General features: G+C 35.1%; 1 protein-coding gene across 10 annotated transcripts in view; it reads left to right on the forward strand.

Moving 5' to 3' along the window:
* Positions 1 to 15716, forward strand: part of AKAP6 (A-kinase anchoring protein 6) — a 269301-nt gene that overhangs the window by 70178 nt on the left and 183407 nt on the right. For 2 of the 10 annotated variants that reach the window (XM_085582099.1, XM_085582100.1), the window contains exon 1: positions 5335 to 5694. The exons of the other annotated variants lie outside the window; for them this stretch is intronic. The gene's annotated coding sequence lies outside the window, so the exon portion shown is untranslated. Of the gene's footprint in view, positions 1 to 5334; positions 5695 to 15716 lie in introns of those variants that run through there. 10 annotated transcript variants of the gene reach the window in all.

The raw sequence follows: 15716 nt of genomic DNA on the forward strand, positions 1-15716 counted from the left end.
ACCATACAGACACAATGTGGCTTGTAGGATGTCCAAAACAAACTGGCAGTGAAATCAGTGGTAAGAGCAAGTTATGCCAGCTCAACCCATCTGTGAGACCACTGCTGCTATCACCCCTCACCCTCCCTGGCAGCCCTAAGGCAAGCTCTCTCTCTGTAACAGCATGGTTCTCTTACTGTTCTGCTTACAGTTCCCAATTTATTTAAATCAAAATGAGCAGTTGTATTTTGTAGTAAGAGTTATTACAAAATCTGTTTCCTGGAAGAGGTGCGGACATCAATTTAGCAACATCCTATAGACATAATGTACGCAGCATGAGAAATGTCCTTATGCATTACAGAGAGTAATGGATTTTGTTTAACTTCCTTTGATAAGTTTAGGACCATCAAAATATCTATTATTTAAATATGTTTCTAAATGATAAACTCCTTTTATCCAAATGTACTCATCCTTCACTGAAAAAAAACAAAACAATCCAAACAAAACCAGTGAAAACGATGTAAGATAGGCTAAATTTGAGGTAGCTGATTATGAGATCTGGCATGGATCTTCAGAAGTATTTGTGTCTTAAAAATCTCTGTGTGAGTTTTCCCTTCCTTTTTTTCTGTCTTTGAAGTTCTGTAGGAATTATTCACACATAGCTCATACAGCTGTGCACATCAAATGCTAATAAGCAATGTAAAATATGCAACAAAATACTGTACTGATTTTATGTGTGGGATGAATAAGGGGCTTCTAGTCCACTGAAGCAGTGATAAGACCAAGATTTTTGTATGTTTTGTTCTTTCTTTTGCTTTGGAACAATATGGGCATTCATTTAACTAGGGAATAAAACTATTTGGTCTTTTGCACAGTTTCATTTCACTGCAGCTCACATGGACTGAAAGAACAGCTGAATAACTTGATATGGAAAACTTACAGGTCATGAATATTGGATGTAACAGCTGTTTTATTTAAAAAAAAATTGAATGATGTAATCCCATTGCTTAGAAATGTCAAGAATGTGACAATCAATTGGTTGGAATAGGAGAAGGAAAACCAGTTTTAGCCAGCCTTTCATTTCCTAGGAAAGACCATGTTTAGAGTTTTATATTATTAAATCCTTCAGAGCAAAATCACAAACTGTTTTTGTATTATGACCTCAATATTTTTTTATAAGAAAAAACTAAAAGTGCAATCCTTGTTCAGCCTATTTATTCTATTTGTTCTATTTGTTAGAGATGCAATTTAGAGGAAGTGTTCCTCTGCAGTATCCTTACTTATCTTTTGGTTTGCCAGGAGGAGGATGAAATTTTGTAACGGACAAGTCTGACTCCACTTATAGTCTTTGAATTGCAGTATATGTCTTCAGGTATGTCAGCTCATACTTTGTAATGATAATGCACTGAGGATTTTTAAATAGGATTCTAAGCTTGAGTTGTGTGAAATCTGCAGCTCCAACTGCTTTCAGTTCAGCTGTTTGCTAGAATAACCAGGGAGTCAATGTGTGCACTCTAAGCAGGTCCATTTAATTCCTTGTTTCCTGAAAAAAAGAATTTGAAAGTGTAGGGAGGAGCAGATTAAACCTTCAGTCTGGCTGGGTGCTAATGGAAGATAGGCTGCAGCCAAGGGGTACCTAATAATAGGTATGCAGTGAAAAAAGTGATTCTCTGTGATACTGCATTTACATTACAGTAATGAAAATGCCAAAGGTGGTATTCACTGATGTTTCCTTTATCAAAAGGAGAGGTTAATGTCTGCTATCTCTCTTCATCTCACATAGGTGCATTTCTTCCTGTAGTTATTCTGACAATATTAAATGCAAATACAGGCAAATAGACAAGCACTTGGGAGAGATTTGTTGTTAAACTTTAATTTTTAATTATGGAGACTGCAAAGCTGTATTTTTAAAATTAATCTGCTTTGCTTTCAATCTATTTGTTATTTGTAACTGAAATGTTTTCCATTTCTGCTTATCACTTGGTGGGGTGCTTAGGGAAAATTTTAGGGGAAATAATAAAACTATCTATTAATTAAATCTTCATTATGTTTGAACATTCCCACTCCTGTATTTAGACTTGGTTATATTACCTGCAAGAGAATGAAACCACCCTATTCTGCTATTTTCAAATCCACAAATTGAATTTTATGTTAAAAATTTTAGAAGGAGAAAAGATCATGCATCCAACAGTTTTCTTTATACCCACTTTGAATTAATGTGTGTAGGTCTTTGATGTACTCCAAGGACAGCTACACTTGTGTGAATCAGTAAATACCAAATAGAAAAGAGATCTGAATTTTGGTCTCTTTTATTGCCATTGGGAATCACAGAAATGTAATAGAATGTTGTAAAACAATTTTTTAAAATCATACACTTTTGGCTCACCTATACAAAGTGGATATCATGGAGAGAAAGCTTATTCTGCTTTTGAGCAGCCTTTACAGTCAAAATTTCATAGCAAATTTTTGATTTAAATCAATCATTTTTTTCCAGGGATGATTTCTTTAATTGGAAAATTTGAAACTAGCTTAAATCTTCTTATCCAGGTCAGTTTGCTATACTCATAAAAGATAAAGTTAGTTGCAAACAAGGACTGCATTTTTAGTCTTTTATATAAAAAAATCTTAAGTTCATGATAGAAATTTTGTAGGCTGTCTGGTTAGTACAGGTTAGCTCAAGGGCAAAAGCATAGGAATTAAACCTCAAGCAGAAGGATATAATTGAAAGAAGTTACAGTGATGTTACAAGTTTGACATTAGAACCCTTTAATATAAGTTCTGAAATGTTTTTCCTCTAAAATAACTGCCAAACCTCTCATTATTAACAAATAAATATATAAATTAATAATAATAATACACATGCCCCCTCAGTAATTTCATTTAGACTGTATAAGTCAGCACAAGTGATGAAATAGATTGTGGATGTCATTTCATTGAGCATTTTACCTTACCCTTCCCAAAGTATTTGTATTTCAGGGAAAACATATGACTCATTCATTAATACCAACTTCAGATGTTTTCCTTCTGGCCTTCTCTCTTTTCCATCTCCAGAATAACTCACTAAAAATGTGTCCCATTTAGCAGTTAGCAATAAAGATCTTTCAAAAACTTATGATGAAACTTTGCAGCTCTGCTGAATTGTCTTCCTACTATGCAGTGCTGCATTATTAAAGTCAGCTCACTTTAATATATAACAGAATAATATATTATTCTGCTTTTATTTCTTTCACCATGGTTTGATTTTATGATTTTTATAGCTTTCCTAATTAAGATGGTAATCCATTTCCCATTCAACAGTAGACTGTGTGCCTTTCTCACCCAATGTGACTCATCTACTGTTCCCTTTTGGAACAGGAATTGTAATTAACAAGTAAAAACTACCTAGTAATGCAAACAGTGTTCTGAGATGTATTTCTTGGTGGTATCTGATATTAAAAAAAATGGATTTCCTGCTATTAGGCAGGTATGAATCAAGTTTCAAAGAGAGAACTGAGCTACTCAACCACAGTTGTTCTTTCTCACTGTTTTACAATTTAAGCCCCAAACCAGAGGAAACCCGGTAGAATCATAGCATTTTTCTCCCCTCTACTCTGAAGTCAGTGGTCCTAATCTGCTTTTTTTACTAAGCACTGGGGGGAAAAATTGTCTTACTGGTGATTTTACTGCAATTTTTCAGTCAAATTCTTTTACCCTCAGTTTTTAAGACTTCTGCTTGCCTCTACATAGGTCAACCTATTTATATGTTCAATGATTTAAAATGGAAAATATATTTAAATGCAGATTTTGTTGTTCCCGAATTTTAAAAAAGAGGATGTCTGATCAAGAAAAAATCTTTTTCTTTACTTCCTCAGAGTATTTACTGGCTGAGATTAAGCTGCAGTAGCAAGCCAGTGTTTTCATTATGTCTTCAAATAGTTACGTTCTGGTATTGAATAAGAAATGTTCTCTCAAAGTTACTCTTCTGAAGGAAGGTAGTTATGTAATAATGACAGTAATGTTTCTGTCTTTATGTTCAGATTTCAGCACTGCCTATGCATTCAGGTGCTATATGCTGTCTGGGGTGGCTACAGTATCCTTTTGAGAGCTGACCATCTCAGAAGTGTATGAATGCTCAGTTCATCCAAAAGCTCCAGCTCTTCATCTTGTGATCTATTTGAAGACTGACTGCTGTCTATATTGTATTTTGAATTTTGCTATTTGGGCTATCTCTAATGGTTAGCTTGTTGCTAATTGGAATGCCATCTCAAATTTTAAAAGGACAACAGGAGTTTGTTGTTTTCACCATTGTTTTCTTAGTACTCTTAGTATTCTTAAAAGTACAATTTGCCCTCCAGGGAATTTTGCTACAACATCAAAGGAGCAGCTTCATTGTGATAAGTGATGTGTTGAAGTTAGGAAATAATTTGTAAAAGCAGCAACTTTTTTTGGATTTTGTTTGGCTGGTTGGTTTTGTAGTTTTGTTTTTCTTCCCTTCATTTACTCTCCTTTAAACAAAACTCCCTCATTTTTTAGCATTTCGGATTGTAGTGCTTTCAGAAAAGCTTCTCTTGGGTGTGCACACAGATGAACTGGCTGACCAGTAGAGCTCTAAGCGATGCAGTCAGATGAGTTGTTTGTTGTGGTTCCCTGTGTGAGGTTAGGTCTGCCACTACTGGAAATATGAGGATGGGTGGGAACAGGAAAGCTGATCCATAAATTAAAAAAAAGAAGGGAGGAGGGAGGAAAGGGGGAGGAATGAGAATGAACAGCAAATGAGGGTGTGGAGGTATGACTGAGCCTTTAAACATGACTTAGAAATAGTTAGACAGCTAGAGAATTCCAAAGGAATCCAGGCTTACCAAAGGCCTGTACAGAAGAGGGAGCCCTTTTCAAAATAACCAGAGGGAAACTATAAGGTATTGTTAGAGTCCAGCTGTAATAAGTTCAACAACTCTAAGTTATTTTCTTCTCCCATTTAGAATGTAATAGTTAATTATTAAAAGTATGGACATTGCAAAAGTAACAGTCTCTGTTTTGTAAGTAATGAAGCTCTCCATTAGGGAAGTAATAACTTCCTATTAATACATTTGTTCCAAGCATATGATCTACCAGGTCCTAAAATAAGTTCTAAGTTTCCTAATATGAACCAAGTAGATATTTCCACCCTTGTCAAAGCTTAAAAAAAAAAAAAGCTGAAGTAAATTTGGGGTCAGATATTCAATTTTATGTTGTGAATTAGAGGGTCTCGTCTCCAAGATCAGCTTTACAGGGTTACCAAGTGACAGATATGATACTGGATTCCTTCCTGTCATAATGCCATCAACATTCTGCTGGAACTTAGGTCAGTGCTTAAAATAACCTTGCTAATTGCAAGTCTCCAAGTGTCGGCTGAACTTTCAGTGAGCTGCACACAGCAGATCTGGGTGTTGGGAAATCTCTACTGTAGCTCAGAACGTGCAGGGGAAGAGCAGACAGGCCTGAACTTGATCTGCACAGTAACACAGGTAGAGGCAGCAGACAATTCTCTACATTTCATGGAAAACAAAAGCTGTTGACTCTGCACTGAAGATGGATTGGGTTACAGATCATCTGTGGCTTACTTGTCTGTCTTTTAAACAGACATATATTTTTTGAATTGCTGGTTGCATTGAACTCCTTTAGCTGGGGAAAGGAAATGGGACAGTCCTTTTTTTTGCTAAGCTGATAACTGAAAACTCTTCTTCCAGTATAAATGAGGTAAGATACAGTTAAGCTGAAATGTTTTATGAAATGTTAAAAAAGTATAAAGCAATAAATTTTCAGTTTTATTTTTTTAATAAATAAAACATTTTAAATAAATCAATTGGTTTTCAAGTCCTTTGGAAGTATTGCATAACCTAAATGTGTTTAGTTTGGAACAGTACATTGTGTTTCCTGTGGACTGTGAATCTAACTTGCAAAATTGATAAATCTTCTGCTTTGTAGATGTAGATTTCTGAATTCTTCAGTCTCTTTCACTCCCTGTTCTACACACTATAAGTTTCTGCAATCACAATCTTAGGCTTAAACAATTAAAACCTTTCACTTCTGAAGGTAAAAAATGTTTGTCACATGTAAAGTTATTTGTCTCCTGTTTCCATGTGGAGATTTTCGCTTTTTACTGGGTGTTGAGGTGAAACCTAATGCTCAGTCATCTCTAGTCTCTTGGACATTACTCAGCTAACTTTTTATAGGTCACAGTATAGTTAGAAATAGACACTTTAGGATTCTAATTGCATTACTTTGGCTACAATTTTGACCTATATTGTTGAAAGAAGTGTTTAGTAAAGGTTTAGGAAACCATCAGACTGAAAATAATGCAAGTAATAGGAAACAAGGAACTTCATCACTATATGTAGATTTTACTAATTCTATTAGAACCTTAATAAATTCTGTAGCTTTTTGTAAGGACACCAAATGTCCTGTAAAATCTGTTGCTTATCACAGTTGCACTAGTTTAGAAGACCAATTAAAAAGTATTCTGCGGGTTGTATGCTTTCTAATTGCCCTTTGTTTTAGTTTTGTTCTCAGCTCACAAAATTCTGTATGTGCCATATCCTGAGGAATATTCTGAGACTGCTCAAAAGCATCTGTTCTCTTTGCAAATTATTCATTCTTTTGAAATCGTGTCTACAGGAAAAGTTCAGGAATTTTTTGGTTTGCCAAGGCTTTTTTCTTCAAAGATTTGCATTGGCTTAAGATGATAAAGGTTTTTGACTTCTCTGAAGCAAAAGTTGGCACTGGGTAGAGAATTGTTGACGTGTAGATTCTACAAGGTGCCAGACGAATGGGAAATCAGCCCATAGATTATGGCAGCAGTTGCATCTGTTATTTGGATAGGAATTTTTTGTTGACTTTTAAAAGGTTTTTATTTTTGCTCTTCAGCTGCCCATGCATCAGTGGCCAATTGCTCTTGTTTAGACTTTGCTGGCTAAACAAGTTAGTACTTTTCATCTCTGTAATGGCAGTTGTCATATTCTTCTCCAGAGTGCTATTTGTGAAAGTTTCATTTAAAGCTCAGAAAGGAGTGGAAAATTCTGCTACAGCTTTATGTGTTTAATACTGGACTAAGTGTAGTAGGTGCCTATTATTGCTATTATTTCATATCCTTTTCTGATTGCTGCTTCATCTGTTGAGATGCTTCAGTAAAGTAGGAGTCTGAATTAATTCTATTCCATATAGGAAGAACTAGAGAGGTGTTTTTGCTCTTTTGTGGATATACCTATATTACCATTTTATTTTGGATTGGGAGTGTGATTTTTGAAGTGGATCTACTGTTTATCCCTATTCAGTACTCTTGGGTTCATGCTGGAGCAGTCCCTCCATGTGCAAACTGCTTCCTGTTGCTCACAGTCCTTGCCATGTAGAGATTTCTTTTTAAATTTTGCTTACTCAATTCTTTTGTCTCTGCTTATGTTTTATTTGTCACATCTGTGGTGATATTTTCTTTTGTCTTTCTTGTGACTTGATAACTTTTTGTGCAAACAGATTTTCCTTTTAATGTTGATGTGATGGCCTTGAATGAGATACATAGTTGGTATGGTAATTGCCTCTTCCATAACTATTGTCTTTGCTGAAATGTGAAGAAACTTTCTCAGGAATGAATATTCCTAGTTTACTTTGGTTTTGCAGTATGATTGCCTCAGACACAAAACCAGAAACTGTAGAGTCAAGTTCAATTCTGATTATTACCTGAATTTCATTTTAAGTCTGCAAAATGATTTTCATAAATTATAAACATCTTCAGCTGAAATTTATGAATTATTTTGATGATCCTGATTCCATCTGACATTGTGAAAGACATAATGAAATATAAACAGTAATGGCAAATTTTAGAAATTCTTCATACTTTGAAATTCAAAGAATGGCAGGATTAATGTTTCAGGAAAGGATCATTACAATGAGCAATTGTAATGTTCTGCCATCCTTCATGCTTCAGTCTTGAAGTGTGATACCTCTATTAAGAACTATGGCCTCCCTCGACCCCTTATTAAAAGAGCTAAACAGTTGCTATGGGTTTTAGCACATCTTGCTGGAAGTTAATTTATAGTAATGGCTGAGAGGAATCACAATGTTCTATATAACATATTAACATTTGATTAATGTAGGACATTTTTGATTAATGTTGGGCAGGATATTGAGTTATAGTCAGTGGTAGAATTTTAAGAGAATGAATGTAGAGGGGATATATAAATATATTAGGTTTGACAGACTTCTGTTATCAATACTATTTCAAGAATTTCTCAGCTGGCTGAGCTTCCCATTGGCTCAGTTACTCAGCATCTCACAAAATTCTTGATGAAGAAAATGTGTCTGTGAAAAGGCCTCAATATTTAGGAGCTGTAAGAGAAATAAAAGAGATTGAATAAAATGAAAAAATAATTGGTATTTTGAAACAAACTTGCCAAGATTGGCTAATTGACTGTGGCTTGTCGAGAAAAGGAAAATGTTTTTTATTTTTCTATAGCCTTATGGATTTCATGTTGTGGGAGAAGATGACATGAACAGAAATATAGTGTATTTCTGAAATGTGTTGAAAATACAAAATGTTCTTTGGAAGATTGTTGTACAGTAAAACCTTCCAGAATGAGCCGGTCCCTCAGTGTCCACGGGCATTTTCCACGGCCTGTGCAGGAGGGCGGCAGTGCCGCTGCCCTGCCGGCACCGCGGCTCTGGCAGGCTGGAGCGGTACCGAGCGGGGTTACTGTACTTCCAGGCTCACATCCAGCCCAGCCTGGCACGGCCCCTTCAGCTCAGAGCAAAGCTTGTGACCCAGCTAGGGCTCTGCAGAGCCAGCCCAGCTGTTACAAGAAGAATATGGAAATATGGAACACTTGCAATTATGTGCCACTTACCTTTCTTATTCCCTGTCTATACTTTGAAATGCCACAATTCAGGGATCCAATGCCATTAATTGTGAATCTTATTATCAGAGGAAGATTTGTCTTTGTTCAAATTTAGGATTCAGTTCAAGGCTAAATTGATGATGAGTTTTTTTGCAGGAAATATATATTTTTTGCACATGACTTAAACATACAAACACATATTAGAAGCTTGAAGCCACTTAGGTTCATTAACTTCTGCACAGACAAGTTTGACTATTGAATTTCAAAGAGCTGCTTTACAAGCCCAGGCATGGAAACAACCTTTCTCTTTCTCAGTGAGCCTGCACAGTGGCAAGAGTTCACTCATCACTGAAAGCTACAGTCTAGACAAAGATAATTTATAACTTAACTCTTTAGCTTGAAAGAAAATGGCATATAAAGAAGCCTGTTCAGAGATAATACTGTTCACTTGTCAGCATTAGAAACAGTTTATCTCACAGGCCATGCTGTCTTGCATTCCTAAAGATGGAAATGACACTGACTATGAAGTGCTTTATAAATCAAGGATCTTATTCCAGTCAGCAATCTGTAATAAATATATTTTCCAATATATATGCGTATCTATACATAGAAATTAATAAATATTTAGGTAAACACTGCTCATTTCCTCCTTTCAAGGCACTTCAGTCCTACTGGGTACTGCACAAGTACTTTCTCAAGCAGCAATGTCTTAACAGCCATTAAGTGTGTCAGTGCTTTACACCAGTAAAGCCAAAAATCAGCACCATTAGAATTATTCTAACAGAGCACAAGCTGTCTTCTCAGAACTGTCACACTGGCTTATGCCTTGTAGGAATGTGTTGTTAGAATGTACTCTACAGTGTTGTATCTCATGTTTCTAAATTACAAGTACAGTGTATTTGAATAGTTCTGAAATCTTATGTCTAATTTAAATATTTAGGCCCAATTCTAGTATTAAAATGCTAATGTCTGTCATGCTTATGTTTATAAGCAGCCGGAACAAGCAACTATTATTGTTGCTGTGGGACATCAGGGTGACATATTATTGACAGAGAATTTTAGTCTTCTTAGAGACAATTTTATTGTAAGGAAGTGCTTTATGTTGTAGATATGACAATTTTTACTAGCTTATCTTAGAAGTATTTCAGACCAATTTTCTACAAATATGGTGCAAAAACTGAGTTTTTCATTATTTGCTACTTACACAGCACACTTTCTACATGTAAATCAAAAATTCAATGATACTGTGGACATAACTTTTTTGAAAAGATACTATACACATCTGTATCTATACAGATATAAATATACTTCTCTATTAACATTATAGCCATACAGGATGACAATGATTTGGAAATAGGTAGCATGAAATACTAGTTAATATATGTTAGTTGCTTTTGTATGTAAAGTCCTGTGTAAGCATGTGGTTTGAATGGTTCAGATAGCTTTGCATGTCATGCTGGTCCCTAAGTACAGATATCCAATTTAATCTCCATTATATTCCTTCTAAAAAAGCCTCCATAAACCCCTACTCTATTTTTCCTTTTGTGGATGTAAACTTGGTGGGGGGGGTTGTTTACTTTTGTCTTTACTGCATTTCAGGTCAAAACCCACAGGAACGTTCTATGTAACATGTTACACATATCAGAAACTAATGAGAAACAATTTTTAATATCAGGAATCATAAAAATAATAATAATCTGGAACTGTAGTGACAAGATAAGGAGGAATGGCTTTGAATGAAAAGAGAATAGGTTTAGGTTAGATATTAGGAAGAAATTATTTATTGGGGAGGTGCTGAGGCTCTGGAGCAGCTTGCCCAGAGAAGCTGTGGCTGCCCCATCCCTGGAAATGTTCAGGGCCAGGTTGGATGGGGGTCTGAACAACCTGGTCTAGGGGACAGTGTCCCTGTCCATGGCAGCAGGGTTGGAATGAGATGATCTTTAAGGTCCCTTTCAACCCAAACCATTCTCTGAATCTGTGATAAGGGACTTGATTAGTCTGCTCAAAAAGTTCTATCCATAATTAAATAAATTTCATATAAATTTCAATTACAGAATTGAAATTAGAATAAAAATCTTGTACATTTTAGATATCTTTAAGACATATATATATATTTTCCTAAGATTAATGTCTTTATTTCTTCATTCACTTAAGATGTTAAGTATGTAAAATAGCTTTCTTCTAGTCTTTTGAATAGTTTTTCTCAATATAGTGAATTTACGTGTTTTTTTTGTTTTTTTTTTTTCTTCTTTGTTTTTGTTTGGTTTTTTGTTTGTGTTGTGTGTATGTTTTTTAATGTGGTATGTGGGGATTTATTTATTTATTTAAATTATTTTATAGCACAGCTTTACACATTCTAACCCCGACTCTTACAATACAGTGATATCCAGAATGGAAGAATCCTTCTGGTATGCTGGGTAGGTGGTAGCTGTTTCAGACTACAGGAAGTGCCTCCAGAAGCTCTAAGTGCTTTGGAATTGTTACCAACTCACTGGGAGATCTACAAGGGCTTTCCAACTGACTTCAATATTTGTCATTCAGGAGAGAGGGCAGGAAGGTCTCAAACATCAAGCAGCATGCAAAATAGACTCTTAGTCTTCTTTTCCATGTTACTAAGCCAAGCAAAAAATATCTCAGTAATTCTCATAAGATTGCATTGATGAAATGCTATCTTTTGGTCTTTTCCAATCAAAATGATTCTGTGATTCATTGAACAACATAAAAGGGAACCACAGTGCCAATAAACTGAAGTCTGGTAATAAGGACCAAGAGAGATTCTGCCCCTTTTGCTGTCCTAAATAATGACTGATGGAAAATAATTTCAAAAACATGTCACAGAAGCTCTTGGAGGCTTAGCTGCAGTGATATAAACAGCCACTTATCTTGAAAACTTCCTATCATGCTATCAATTTTCATTATAGAAGACCTGGCACAGATGGTAGTTTGTCACCTCTGACTCTTCATCTCTCATTTGAGATGAGAGTAGAGTCTCACCATCCTTTATTAAATTCTGTTATAGTCACTAAGCTTCAGTCAAAAAGAGTGAATAGGGTTAGTATTCTTTGGCCTAAGCAAGTCAAAATATTTTGATTAACATTTTTCTGTTCTGTTCTGCATGCCTCTGCAGAAGGCCTGAGTTTTTCTCCTGTGTGAGTTTGAAGTTCCTTTTATTCAGTAGTTCAATGCTGTGCAAAATACTTTGTGCTATTTATGTAGTGATACATTTTGTTTGTAATTTTAAACTTTATTATTTCGAGAATGAGACTTTTTTCCAAGAAAATTTCTCTTTTGCCTAAAGTCTTCTCTTGAGAGCAGCTGTTCTCAAAGACCCTAATTAAATGTATTTAATTTAATAAAAACCTGAGTCTCTCTAAAGAAATCGATGAACTGAAAAAATAAGATACATGCACCTATTTTGATTGTCTCACCTGAAAATAGAGCTCAGACAATGAAGATCCAATGGCCTGCAGAAAGCTTTATCAATTATTGAAATATTCTTATTCTATGCCAAGAGTAATTCCAAATCTTCTTCAAACTGAAAATTATGAGAGAACAGGAGTGGGACCCATTCAAAGCTGAACTGTCAGAGTTAATAGTTTGCTAGTATAGATGTTTGAAAATCACTGCTTTCAAAAGGATAACCAGTTTTGCTGGAGAATTATTGAGCAATTTGTGCAATAGCATTGAATTCTGCTAGTTCTTATTGTAGATAAAATTATAGAAGTTATGGCCAAATAATAGGACTGGTCTTTCTGAGTCTTCAAATAGCTGACATGACTTTTTTATAGCATTAATTTTTGTATGTATTGCCTAGAATGGTAATTGGGGTCTCCTCACAGCCAGTGAAGTACTCTCTGTGCTTTGAGGTTGAAATCTGCCTGGTCCAGGCTACCAGGAACTGGTTGGCTTAGCTATTGCAGAACATAGATGTTCACTGTGAGGAAAATATAGTTCCATTTGCACCCTCAATTTTTATTTCTGTGTGTTTATAATTTAAAATAGTTAGAAATGCTTTTAAATTACACTTAGAATATATGGTATATAGAAAGCAAGAAAGCATTGAGTAAAAAGAATTAAGAAGTAAGACTCAAAGGTACCTATCAAGAGAGTTGGGAAATATATCCTACATTCTTCTATTACAGTAAAAAAGTAGAGTTATGTGAAGAGTATGACAGGGTATTTGAAGGATGTTTTAATAAATCTTCTCTTTCATTTCATAAATATGAATAGATATTCCATTTAGACATATGAATACATAACACATGATGAGTGTGCTTAATATAAAGCTAACTCACATTTTTTTCTTACTTCTTTGTAATCTTAAACAATCAGTGTAATTTAGAAATATGTATATAATTGCCATTATTCAATGAACAGGCATTTGAAGAATGCTTTTTTCCCCTCCACCTTAGCTCTAATACCACTTGGTTTACTAGTTTTCACGAGTTTGGTATTTTTCCTTTTTTGTCAGAAGTAGCTAGAAACAAAACCTGTTACTCTATTGCACAGTTCAGTACTATTTATCTTCTTCTGCGAAGAACTTTTCTACTGTACCTCTGCAATGACGTCTTCCAGAGTGTAGTACAAAACCAGACTTCAGTCAGCACAAATATGACATTTTATATCAACTTTTAATTATTTTAAAATTTTCAAAGTTAGGCCTTGATAAAAATCAGTTTGCTTTATCATTACTAAAGTAAGATAAATTAAAATTTGTACAGTTATGGAGGAGGAATGTTGTACAGTGATAACTTTAATAGGAAAATTCTCTAAACGCTGTGTGTTTGGGGATACAAGAACATATATTTTATTTTGAAGCTTTCAAAGGGTTTTTAAGTGGTAGCTGTAGGCCCATTGCACAGCAGAACCAGTGGAAGTTTAGGAAATGGAAACAATATTTAGTTGCAGAGGCTGCATCACTTCCCACAACAACTTTTTTGCTACATTCACCTTGGATTTGCAGTTTCTTTCACAAATGTAATTCACACATCAATATTACTGTTGTCAGGAATATCTCAGAAGTGGCTAGCCCAGACCTATCTACACAATTCTCTTTCAATACACTTCTGATGTGCCATTTTATTGCCATAACTTTTCCTGTGACTCTCCAGTTCCACCTCAGGCCTTAAGAGTGATTTTGAGCTATTTGAAGATTCCTGGGTGATCCAAATGCTTCCTTGTAATTAAGAATCTGGCCTGTGGTGAATGCTGTGTTCAGAAAGTCTTTTTCCATTAAATTACTGATTAAGTTTAATAGGGGAAATAAGCATTTGATAGCAGCCTCTCTTCCCTGCAGCCATTCTCTCCTGCAGAAAAAGTACAGGCTGGCCTTTGGTTTGTAAGACAGTGCAGCTGGTCCTGGCAAGTGATCTGGAATAACTTCCAGCAGCAACTGCCCCTGTTTCAGGACAAAAGGATCCTTTTGCATGTTCCCAGTATGTTTGATCCTTTGGTCCCAGCAATGATCCATATGGCAAAACAAATGCAAATTGCTGGAATCCCAGGACAGGAGTTTCACCATTAACATTTCAGGCATTTTTCCTTAGCCTGAAGTGTTTGGCATGTGATATCATATTTTCTTCATTCTTCCTGCTCATTTTCCTTGCAGAAAAATAGTCAACCAGTATACTTACACAACAAAAAAGCTAGTAAAACACATAAATAACTAATAAATTATCACAGAAAAACTCTGTGTTTGTTAGTTACATAGAAACCATTACTATTTTAGCAGCTCTGTCAAAGAACTGATGATTTGACATCTTTTCCACATTATTTCTAAGTACAGAGATATAAGAATATAACTCACCAATTCCCGAGATAACAAAACACTGTTGAAACATGCCTACTTAGAGTTCACAAACCAAATATTTATTTTCAAAACTTTTTTGAGCATTTTTCAACAGCAATATTTGTACAATAGAAAGTGGATTATCTTAGATCCACTTGCTGGAATTTTGCAATAATGAAAATGTTCCTCACTTAAAATAATGAGAGTAAAATCAAAATAGAAACCAAGCTGGGAAAGAGAATAATGTATAGAAAATGATGGTGGGCCAGGAAAAGAAAGTATCAGTAGTATGTGTAGCATCATGAGGAAAGAGCAGAGAAGCTTTGAAGACCAAAGTATTTCCAAGCTGTCAGTGTCAGCAGAAGGCAAGGGTCAGTGATCTCAGAGCCCTCCTGGTAGCTGATTTCCCCTGCATTCTTCACCCAGTGTAATGCATTCATTTCCCTTAGTCGCTGAGTGCCACAGCCATGCAAGGTGCACTGTGGTACTTCAATGGCTTTTTGACAGGCTGGTGACTCAAAGTCAGTCCAGGCCTTTCCCTGACAGTTGATTTTGCTTATTCAAAGCCTGGATTGTTCATGTATGGTTATTTTATTTTACTTAATTGCTTACTTAAAAATGCAAAAAAAATATGTGTAGCATTTGCTCTTAAGGTTTCACTGATAATAGAAGAGAACAGTTTTATCTTTATTGTAACACTGAATATACAGCAGGAAGGGATGAGAAAAATGATGAACTGTTTTTTTTATGAAGTCAGAGTGCATTTTAAAGGAAAGAAACATTCTAAATGATGTTCAGAAATAAAAAAGTAACAAATCTAAAAATTCTGTGGCATGTATTTAAATATTTTTTTTCTGAAGAGAAAAACTTGTACATGTTGATTGGAATATTTCTTTGAAGAATTAAAAAGCACTTAAAAGAAAAGACCTAATAGAAGTTTCCTTAAATCATAGATTATATTTACGTGTACAGCAGTTGTGAGATGCAGTAGCAATCTGTTTTTCCTGCTGAGGTTTTACTGCAAGATCAAAGAAAAAAATCTCCAGTATAGCTTCTCTGTCACTGATACTAACTCTAAAACAACATATTCCAACCTTTCATCTTTC

The sequence above is a fragment of the Lonchura striata genome, chromosome 5, assembly GCF_050655825.1.
Source record: "Lonchura striata isolate lonStrDom1 chromosome 5, ASM5065582v1, whole genome shotgun sequence".
NCBI classification, from domain to species: Eukaryota; Metazoa; Chordata; class Aves; order Passeriformes; family Estrildidae; genus Lonchura; species Lonchura striata.